This window comes from Pseudophryne corroboree, chromosome 6 (genome assembly GCF_028390025.1).
Source record: "Pseudophryne corroboree isolate aPseCor3 chromosome 6, aPseCor3.hap2, whole genome shotgun sequence".
NCBI lineage: Eukaryota > Metazoa > Chordata > Amphibia > Anura > Myobatrachidae > Pseudophryne > Pseudophryne corroboree.
This window is the reverse complement of record NC_086449.1, coordinates 15209986-15215985: the sequence shown is the minus strand read 5'-3', so window position 1 is coordinate 15215985 and position 6000 is coordinate 15209986.

The following is a 6000-nucleotide window of genomic DNA, read 5'->3' as shown; positions in this document are numbered from 1 at the left end:
TCAGCCAATCAGGGAGCGCCATGTCGTGGCACTCTCCTGATTGGCTGTGCGCTCCTGTGCTGTCAGTCAGGCTGGGCACTGAAGATACAATGTAGTGCATAGGCGTTCCATTGTATCCAATGGTGGGAACTTTGCGGTCAGCGGTTGAGGTTATTCGTGGTCAACTGCTGACCGCAAAGTTCCCACCATTGGATACACTGGAGCGCCTATGCGCTACATTGTATCTTCAGTGCGCAGCCTCACTGACACTACAGGAGCGCACAGCCAAACAGAAGAGTGCCACGATGTGGCGCTCCCTGATTGGCTGAAGGGACCCTCTTTGACAGGAGTCAGGGGGGGTCCCAGCCTTTCAGTGCGTGGTTTGGCTTTTTCGGTTTGTTTTTTTGCCAAGTACGTGGATTACAAAGAGGCAGTGCCGTAACTAGGCATTCTAGCGCTGTGTGCAAGAAACGTCATTGGCGCCCCCCCATGTAAGATAGGGGCAGTGCGCGGCGTAGGCGCGCAAAAAATATATAGGGGCGTGGCTTCATGGGGAAGGGGCGTGGCCACAAAATAATAGCAATTCATACTACAGTGCACAGTAGTCTACATTATTCAAATTACGCTGCACAGTAGCGCCACTACACCAGGTAGAGCCCAGTGGCGCACCCAGGGGGGGTTTCCGAGTACCCAGAAACCCCCCTCCACTAAAAAAAAAAATTTTTTTTTTTTTTTTTTTTTTTACTTTTAGCTGCATGAGTATTATTAATGACTGTCTAGCGTCCTCTGCAGCCTGCTGTCTTCCTGGTGGCACTTGCAAGTGCAATAAAAGTTTACTTTATTTTAATTATAGTACATATATATCCATGTGCCTACATATATACACATGTATATACATACATACATACATATAAACACACACACACACACACTAGTTTTACGGACCCAGCATATACTGGGTCACCTCAGTCCCCACCCCCCGTGATTGGCTCCGCCCAGTTCTGGAAACCCCCCCATGCAAATCCTGCGTTTGCCACTGGAGCCCCTTTTATACATTGCGGCAGCCAGTCCCCCTTTTTACACATTGCGGCTGCCAGGCCCCCTTTTTACACATTACAGCAGACAGCGTCCCCTTTTTACACATTGCGGCAAACAGCGTCCCCTTTTTACACATTACAACAAACAGCGTCCCCGTTTTTACACATTACGGCAGACGGTGTCCCCCTTTATACACATTGCGGCAGCCAGTCCCCCTTTTTACACATTACGGCAGCCAGTCCCCCTTTTTACACATTGCGGCAGCCAGGCCCCCTTTTTACACATTGCGGCAGCCAGGCCCCCTTTTTACACATTGCGGCAGCCAGGCCCCCTTTTTACACATTGCGGCAGCCAGGCCCCCTTTTTACACATTGCGGCAGCCAGTCCCCCTTTTTAAACATTATAGCAGATGGTGTCCCCCTGAGAGAAAGAGAGAGAGACAGAGAGAGAGAGAAAGAGAGATACATACTTACCATCTCCCCGCTGACAGGCTCCTCGTGCAGCTCCCTCGGTGCAGGCAGGTGAGAAAGCGAAGGAGGGAGGGGGACTGGAGCCGCAGCAGCGCTATTTCATTGGTAGTAAGCGCCGCTGCAGCATCCCCCTCTCCTTCCGTATTGGCTGCCCGGTGCAGCTGTGGATGCTGGGATGGAGGAACCGCATCCCAGCATCCACAGCAGCGCCGGGCAGCCAATACGGAAGGAGAGGGGGATGCTGCAGCGGCGCTTACTACCAATGAAATAGCGCTGCTGCGGCTCCAGTCCCCCTCCCTCCTCCTCCTTCTCACCTGCCCGGCGCTGTAGCTCTACTCCACAGCGCGGCGGCGGTGCACTGCGCAGACTTCAGAGGCATGTAATGAGTCAATTTGACTCATTACATGCCCCTGGCCGTGCGCCCTCAGGGCAACTGCACTGTGTGCCAAGCTCACTTGGCGCACACGTAGTTACGGCCCTGCAAAGAGGACAGAAGCTACCCTGGATTATGTGAGTATAATTATTTTCACAGGTACCCCGTGGAGTCTACATGGAGAAGTGGACCGAGCCTCGTGTGAACATAGGTAAGTATGTATGTATGTAGGTGTGCATGTATGTAATAAAGTTTTACTGTCACGGTGTGTGTGTCCTGTTTTTTTTTTTTTTTTTTTTTTAGTAGTACTACAGGTACCAGCGGGCCCGGTTTTCCACCGCATGCTGGTACTTGTGGTTCTCCAAGTACCAGCTTGCAGGGAGGCTTGCTGGGACTTGTAGTACTGCTACAAAAAACAATATTCTTATTTTTACACTTGGCTATCAGCCCCCCATCCACCGCCCTTGGATGGGGGGCACAGCCTCGGGCTTCACCCCTGGCCCTTGGGTGGCTGGAGGGGGGGACCCCTTGATTTAAGGGGTTCCCACTCCTCCAAGGTACCCTGGCCAGGGATGACTAGTTAGTGATTTAATGCCAGGGCTGCAGGGACCAAGATAAAAGTGTCTTCCGCTGTGGCATTATCTCTCTGACTAGTGGAGCCCGGTGCTGGTGGTAAAAATACGGGGTACCCCTATGCTTTTTGTCCACCGTATTTTTGGCACCAGGACCTGGCGCAGAGCCCGGTGCTGGTTGTCTAAACATGGGGGATCCCCTGTCAAATTTTTCCCCGTATTTTTACAACCAGGACCGGCTCAAAGAGCCCGAGGCTGGTTATGCTTAGGAGGGGGGACCCCACACAATTTTTGTCAGATTTTTAAACACTTTAAACACCTTTTTAAGGTACACAATGAAGCCCTGCACGGATCTCACAGATCCGGCCGGGATTCCTTGTGTTTTGTCAGGCAGTGTTTTACTCATCACTCCCGTAAAACACTGCCTGACATTACGAATCACATTGACATCGGAAAATACGAATTTGGAAAAGTCGGCTGCTTAGTGAATGACCGTATCAGGATTCAAAAAGTTGCAGTAAAATGCACCCGATACCATTCGAGATAAAACACCCTTAAAACGGCTAAAACACGAATCTTAGTAAATATACCCCATAGTTGGGATACTCTTTTAAAACATAATTGTAATAAATTTTAAAGTTTATTGATATACATTAAAAACAGATATTGCTTCCATACATCAGAATAGTGGTACTCTGAATAGGCATTAAAAAGTCATACTATATATATATATATATATATATATATATATATATATAGGCAGAAAAGTGCAATATATCACTAGGGGCCTAATTCAGACCTGCTCACAGCAGCAAATTTGTTAGCTAATTGGATAAACCATGTGCACTGCAGGGGGGGGGGCAGATGTAACATGTGCAGAGAGAGTTAGATTTGGGTGGGTTATTTTGTTTCTGTGCATGTTAAATACTGTCTGCTTAACTTTTACACTGCAATTTAGATTTGAGTTTGAACACACCACGCCTAAATCTAACTCTCTCCGCACGTTAAATCAGCCCCCCCCCCTTGCTGTGTAACATGGTTTTGCCCATTAGTTAACAAATTTGCTGCTGCGATCAAATCAAAATCTGAATTAGGCCCTAGGTACTGTATGTAGGTACATAGGATTACATTGCAATTTCACAGTAATACAGTTGGACACAATTACAATGCTTATAATACAAGTGTGATAATATAAGATGTTTATCAGACAATCAAGTTGGTGATTATCAATGCTGATGTTAATCACTCTATTTGCATGGCTGTATTTATTGGTTTTGTGCAATAAACATAGTGAAGCAAATAAATTTACATAAATCTTAAAAAGGTGAAAATATTAACAAAGTTGTTTGGGATAGCTAAACTTAGTACTCAATAGTAGTAAAATAAATGACACATGCAGTATGAGCTATCCAGTAGCACACAAAAGCTCTCATTCATTAAATTCAATATTTATTAGAGGATTAATAATTTATGATAAATAGCTTACACAAATGAGGTATCCAAGATAGCTAAACTATCTATGATTCAGTAAATCTGGTTTGCCTAGGGGAGTGTATATGTGTACCATTGTGTGTTGTCCAGTTAGGTGGACCTCATTACATTAGTGGAGTTCCCAAGTTAAATCAATAGGTGAAATAGACTCAGTTAACCCTTACTTTGCTTCTCCTGCCCTCTCTTGTGTTGCTAAGAAAAGTGAACGAATGGGTTAGATTATAGAGAGTCGGGTCAGATATGAGTTAAATTAGGTGCAGAAGAAAAGGGGGGTTGTTGTAGGTGCACTGTCTCTAGCATTACTGATATCATACAGCTTAGCATATAATAAATAGTGGAGTTTAGTTATGTATTGATCGATGCATGAAGCTGCAGCCCCGCGTATAATAAACAAAAGGTGAAAGTGCCAAATTAAATTTCATTTGGCACTTTCACCGTTTGTTTATTATACATGTTACACATTTTTTTCACTTATATTAATTCACCCCATAACACCTTTTTTTCTCACCTATCCCTTCATCATTCTCACTACACATAATTATTTCCTACGATGCCCTGGGGTTGCTTGGCTGTGGTTTTTTGGGGGGTCCTGTGCCCTAGGTTTGAACCCCTATAGTGTTAGGTACTGCAGCAGAGTGGAGTCCCTTGCCGCGGGGCTGCAGCTTCATGCATTGATCAATACATAACTAAACTCCACTATTTATTATATGCTAAGCTGTATGATATCAGTAATGCTAGAGACAGTGCACCTACAACAACCCCCCTTTTCTTCTGTAGAACTACAAGTCTCAGTAGGTAGCACCTCACATTACTGGCAGCTATAGGTGTGCAGTCTAAGGCCCCTCCCTATTAAATTAGGTGCAGTATAGGGGATCTACATTTGAGCCTATGACCAGTCCACATCTCCTGTTGGTAATCCAGTGCAGGTGGTGTATCGAGGCCTCCACACAGTGAGAGTCCCCCCGGAAACTATGAAAAGTTAGATATCTAAATGTTCGATCATATAATCTGTCTAGCATGGGAATTATAAAGCAGCATCTTAGGTATTTGAGGTCCTTGAAAATACTAACTTAATAGTACTGACTTGATGTCACTGTCACAGAGCAGAAAACAGTCCATAGACAGTAGCAACACTCGTAGCTGCTATGTAATTAAGAGTGTGGTATTCTTGCTAGAGGAGTAAGATAAACCCTTCTAATGAAAATGTGATACAATATGTCAAATAATCAAACAAGTAAGTAAAGATATATAAGTTAGATAAATGTATACTTATCAGAGACTTGTGTGCATTAAGTCTTGGTCCCATGCACAGGACCTGAGCTTCCAAATTGGACGCGTTTCGACGAGGATTGGCTTGTTCACCAGGTGTATGAATGCACACAAAAATGCACATTGTTTTTCAAATAAGATGCATTTTAATGGAAAAAATTGAACGTAAAGATGCTCGGCCCTACTGAGTCACATGGCGGCATGACTAGAAGGGCTTATTAACATTTAAGGAGTACACATCTGTATGTTTATTAGGTCATTAAAGGCACAGCAGGGTACAGTGCACACAGCTTGTATAAAACAAATTAGTTATTTTTTTTTTAAATGACAACTCAAACAGCTTACATTTATTATGTCAACAAAGGCGCAGTGGAGTACAGCACACACAGGTTGAACCAAAAAATATAATTTTTTAACTTTTAAAACCTTTTTTTTTTATAAATGACAACTGACACTGCATAGTCACAACTCTTATATTTATGTGAACGCTGTGGGGTACATCCTGCATGACCCACTTAGAAAATAGATGTAACTAAATTCCTGCCCTATAAAAAATACTAAACAATAACTTGCTAACTGCTTGTACTATAATGTAGCTCAGCCAATATTAACATTAAGGAGCCTAAGGGGACTAGAGTGGATAGATTGGTCAGTTCAGTACTGTAGTGGATGGACTTAATGGACAGATAGGTCAGGTCCACTCAAGCACTGGGTCAAGTCAGCTTAGCCACTGGAGATGGACACAGTGCAGAGTTAGCACAGCAGCCTCTGGAGATCGACACAGCAAGGAGTCAGCAAAGCAGCCACT